This window comes from Chiloscyllium plagiosum, unplaced genomic scaffold (genome assembly GCF_037043375.1).
Source record: "Chiloscyllium plagiosum isolate Xiang-an unplaced genomic scaffold, Cpla_swu_hap1 HiC_scaffold_15, whole genome shotgun sequence".
NCBI classification, from domain to species: domain Eukaryota; kingdom Metazoa; phylum Chordata; class Chondrichthyes; order Orectolobiformes; family Hemiscylliidae; genus Chiloscyllium; species Chiloscyllium plagiosum.
This window is the reverse complement of record NW_028270153.1, coordinates 23,569,701-23,575,224: the sequence shown is the minus strand read 5'-3', so window position 1 is coordinate 23,575,224 and position 5,524 is coordinate 23,569,701. Positions and strand designations below refer to the sequence as shown.

The 5,524-nt window shown below is 44.0% G+C and overlaps 1 pseudogene; it reads right to left on the bottom strand.

The window, feature by feature from the left end:
* Positions 1-1,245: 1,245 nt before the first annotated feature.
* Positions 1,246-2,657, bottom strand: LOC148147629 (syncytin-1-like; annotated as a pseudogene).
* Between the last annotated feature and the right edge of the window lie 2,867 nt (positions 2,658-5,524).

The window sequence follows — 5,524 nt, the reverse complement described above, 5'->3', positions numbered from 1 at the left end:
TATATTCTTAAACTTCTAAGAGTACATTTTAAAAAATCAGATTCTATCTGCCTTTGGCCGTTCTCTTCCTCCAATCTTGCTTGCTGCTTGGGGTCAGCATGATGGCTGACTGGTTAGTACTCCTCCCTCACTGCACCAGGGACCCGGGTTTTATTCTACCCTTGACTGACTGTGTGGCATTTGCACCTTCTTCCCATATCTGTGGGGTTTCCTCTGTGTGCTCCAGTTTCCTTTCACAGTTCAAAGATGTGCAAGTTAGGTGGCTTTGCCATGCTGAATTGAACATAGTGACCAGGGATGTACAGGCGAGGTGGATTAGCCATGGGAAATGCAGGGTTACAGAGATGGAGGTCTGGGTGCAGTGTTGGTGTGAACTTGATGGACTGAATGGCCTGTTTCCACACTGTAGGGATCCTATGATAATGTTTTAGGGCTGTCTCCTCATTATTCACAAGTTTTACAGTATGTAGCACATGACCATCAATCTGGAAATGTAACAGGTCTGTCGTGCAGATCCTGTCCCAGTGGAAACATTCATTGAAATCACTGCTTGATCATTTTGAAAGTCTGCTCAATGATATTTCTGATATTTGCATGGCTCTCATTGTGGCCCAGCTCTGAAGCTTCCTGTTGGATGTTGGGAGTTGTTAGTTTAGTGAGAAACAGAACTCACTCACAAATCAATCAGCCTGAGACAAAGCTTTGGAAACAAGAACAATTTATTACTGCCTTTCAAGAACCGGACGCTTCTGCAATCAAGCAGAGATGCACGCGAAAACAGAGCCTGTTAGCATTCTTATTTAGTTTACAAGTTGCGGAATCACGCCTCCCTTTTCCCATCCTATCATAAGCCAATTACCTCACTTGTTAGTTACTTCCTTATCTGGCCATTCTGCTGTCCTTGTCTGCATTCTTTGTTCCTTGTTTGTTACAGCTTGTTCTTTTATCCAGTTTCTCTTATCATACTATAAGCTTAATAATGAAATGCCCTTGCTGCTTCTTTTTGTGGTCAACTACAACACTTTAAAGTTATTTCCTAGCTTAAAACTATTTTCTTTAAAAGACCCTCTATATTCATTAAAGTCTTAGCCTTAAGTATGCTACATGCTACATGCTACAAGAATTCCACGACCGTTTGTATAATGTCCCCTTCCCCTCCCCCCACAACAACATCTGCAAAAACAACATTTCTAATCTCCCACAATTCCCCCTTTTTCTTTTTCTCTAACTATTGTTTTTGCACTTATTAAGTCTCCTTTAATTCATTTTCTTATGTTCTTCCCTCTTATGCCTTTTGGCGATGAGGTTCACAATCTTACATTTTACATTAGTGTTGTTCGTCCCTCGAAATCTAGAAACATTCTTTGACTTTCTCTTTGTTGCATATCACCTGCTGATTGTAAAAGCATCTAATGTTTTATTTGGGTTCCTTCCCCAAGGGATGTCATCAGTCGGCTCATTACCCATTTTAGGACATTGAACCCTTCCACCAGACCCACTAATATCAATAATCCATAGATAGCTAGATTGACTAACCACCTTCTCCAACCAGTCAATCCCCAATTCCCCCATTCCCATCCTTTTTCGTTCCGGTACCGATTACCGGCCTCCCTTATCTTGGTGATTTTGTCTCGTATATGTTTGGAGATATCAGTAATGTTAGAGGAGATCTCAGGTATGTATGTACAACTTTCCTCTCCAATTAGTGCACAGGTACCACCCTTCTCTGCTAGAATATAATCCAGAGCCATCCTGTTCTGAAAGGTCGTTAGCCTAGTGGCAATCATTTCGGTCGTTATGGCTGCTTCTTGGGATTGGGTTTCAGCCAACACATCAGCAGTATTGTTGGCCAACTCTTCCAGGGAAGCCGCCAACTTTTGTATTTCTACTCCTGCTCGAGCGGTCCCATACATAGGTATCAAAGTCCAGAGGAGGCGATCTCCTTTGGTTACTTTCCGGGTTACTCGCCTTCCTCTCTGTTTAGTCCGAGGTATTTCTGGGGCTCCCTTTAGCAGCCTCAAGTGGGGAATTATATAGGCGAGATAGCAGCAGCCACTCCAGCCTTCCTGGCTTTGAGGCAGTGTTTGAACTGGATGGTCCCAGCACCCATTCCCGTTACATCCGCCACTCCAAACGTACTTCTTGCCGGGGATAAATGGGTAGGCCTTTAAGCCACACACGCAATATGTCCCATTTAATATTTGGGGAATGATCGTGGTAGTGGCTTGGCCGGTGTAGACACAAGATGATTTTCCTAATCGGAAGGGTGCGGTATCATTCTGGTTACAGAAAGAAGTGGTATTTACTGCTCTTTTCGGGGGTGGGGGGGAACTCTAAGGCCATCAATAACACCCAGAGTTTTTGGGGCTGGTCGGGGGAACCATCCTGCAAAGTTATAATTACCCTGTTCAAATCTCCAAGTTGTATCATTTGAGCCCGAGTCAAATTGTTGTACATCGTACACTTCTTTGGTAAGTGGTATTATCGTGAGAGGAATTCCAGATTCCCCATGGTGTGGGATCTCCGCACATACCCAATAGTCGGTATGTCCCTTTAGTTTAGCATAATTCTGACATAAAGTGGTAAAATGATTTTTTCCCACCGCCCCGGGCAGCTAGCGCCAATATTATTGTGACAACATAAAGCTGACCATTCATTTCAGCTCACAACCCTATCTGTCTATTCCCTAACCCTTTAAATACAAGGGAGGATTGAGTCCATGCAACACTTACAATTGTTTTGGGATACAGTTTTTTTAACCAATTCTTAATAGTCTCTTATCTCAGTCCATTCTTTTTGCTCAGCTTGATTTTCAGAGGGTTGTCTGTAGGATGTGTTTGCCACTCTGCCGGAGGGGAAGGAACGTCCACCGGGCCCTTAGCACAAGTGTGATGACTCCACCCTTTTTCAGCAGTTCGGACGGCTGTTTCAGTATTCAGGAGGGTTAGGAACTGTCCCTCCCAGCTTGGGTGCAGTTTGGTATCTTTCCAGGTCTTTATCAGGACCCAATCACCCGGTTGTATTCGATGTACGGCGAACTCAAGTGGAGGTGTCTGGGTCAACAGACCCTTCTTCCTAAGGACAGACAAAGAAGAGCTGAGTGCCACAATATAGTTCCTTAAAAACTTATCATTGAACTCTACAGTTGGTAATTCCCCTCTTCCACCCAAGAAAGGTAATCCAAACATCATCTCATAAGGAGAGAGGCCTATATCACGTCTAGGGGCAGTCCTAATGCGTAGCAACGCGATAGGTAAACATTTTGTCCATGGTAATTGAGTCTCTAGGACTAGCTTAGACAATTGCTTCTTTAAGGTTTGATTCATTTGTTCCACCTGTCCAGAGAAAGGCGGGTGCCAAGGAGTGTGGAACTCCCAAGAGATTTCTAATCCCACCATTACTTCTTGTAGGATCTTAGAGGTAAAATGGCTACCTTGGTCTGAATCTATACTTTCCACCACTCCATATCGAGGAATTATATGTTCTAAAAGAGTTTTCACTACTCCCTTCGAGGTAACTGAGGACATTGGAAATGCCTCCACCAGTTAGGCGATCCATTAGGACTAATAAGTACTTTTGTTTCCCTACTGGGGGTAATTCTGTGCAATCTACCTGTATTCTTTGAAAAGGTCTTACCCCAGGGTTTCATCCACCTCTTGGCCCCCCTCTCGTTACTTTCTTATTAATCTTTTGGCAAATTGGGCATCCTACGCATACCTGCTTGGCTAATGTGTATATCCCTTTATATCCGTACTTCCTTAACACTATGTCACACATGGCTTGGGAGCCCCAGTGACTGCTTTGGTGCAAGGTGGTTAGGATGTTTCTCATAACTGGTTTGTTTAAAAACTCTCTTCTATCCAGGAGGATCCATCTTCCTTGGGTTGTCTTAGCCATCATTACAGTTACTGCACTATCCTCCACCCTAATTTTTAAGCCCAGCAATATAATCAAATCCCTACCTAATAGATTACTTCCAATGTCAGGAATATATAGTAATTGTCCTATCACTTCCTCATCATTTCTTCTAATTAGGGTTGGTTCAAAAATAGGCATCAAGAATTCCTCGCCTTTTACTCCAAAAACCCTGAGATTCTTGTTAGTCAATTTAACACCGGTCGGTCTAAAACTTAGGGATGACTGTGCCGCTCCCGTGTCCACCAAAAATACTGCCTCCTCCCCTTCAGGTCCCACCTTTAAATTTATCAAGGGTTCCCGGTGGGTCTCAGGAGGAAGGAACCCCTGACTCCCCTAATCTTCATCTAAGGTCATTAGGGAAACGGCTTCCCTTTCTCGTGCTAATTCCGGGCATTCCCGTTTAAAATGCCCCACTTTCCCGCAACGGTAACACCCTGCCTGTTGCCTCCTTTCCCGGGTGTCCGACCTTTGTCTTTCGTGTCCTCCCCTACCCTTCCTGTTATCCCTTGATCCCATTCTTCTTTTTGTTATTTCTTCTACTGCCGCCACCATCATTTTGGCTTTCTGTTTCTGCTTCTCATCTTCCCTTTTCACATACACTTTCTGTGCCTCACATAACAGTTCTTCCATCTGACTTTCACTCCACCCATCTAATTTCTGTAATTTCTTTTGTATGTCCGGCCATGATTTGGTAACAAACTGGGCCATTAAGAGTCTCTGTGTTATCGGATTATCGGGATCCATTCCCGAATGCTTCCTTGTGGCCTCCTTGAGCCTTTTAAGAAATGCAGAAGGGGTTTCATCCTTCTCTTGTCATACTTCAAAGGCCTTAACAAAGTTTTGTGATCTAGGTGCCGCCTCTTTAATTCCTAATGTTACCATTTCTCGTAGATCCCGCATTGACTCCCTATCTTCTCTGTCATTATTTTCCCAATGAGGGTCAACATTTGGGAATTTCTGTTCTGCTGGGGTCCCTTCTTCCCCAACTGGGTGCTTCTTTTCCCATTCCTGTAAAGCCGCTCTCCTAATCATACCTCGTTCTTCCCCTGAAAATAACGTTCCTAAAATTGCCATCAGTTCTCCCCAGGTATATAAATTAGGCCCTAGCAATTGATCTAATTGTTCGGCTAGTCCAACTGGATCCTCTATTAAACTTTTCATTTCCTTTTTAAAGACCCTAACTTCACTGCTAGTTAAGGGAGCGTTTACATATCCGATTGTACCTTCCCCAATCGGAACCTCTCGTAAGGGACATAATTTTATATTTTCCATTACTTCTGCCCCCCCCCGCCCCCGGTTCTGCATCTTTTAGTTCAGAGTCCGTTCCCCTTTCTGTGTCTGGACTCGGTTCTACTTCGGGAGCTGTAGGCTCGTTCTGGGGAGTAGTATATGGGGGCGGCAAACATGTTAAGGGATCCCATTGTGGCTTCCCCTTTTCATTTTTTTTTCCTGATTCCTCCGTATTCATGGGACATAATTTTACTCCCGCGCTCCCTATCCAACAAGCCGCATATTCTGACTCTTCTTGACTGTATGTTTCTTTCCAATTGATGTGTATATTTAGATCTTGGCACAGCCAATCCTCATCGGACCCATATTTGGGCCA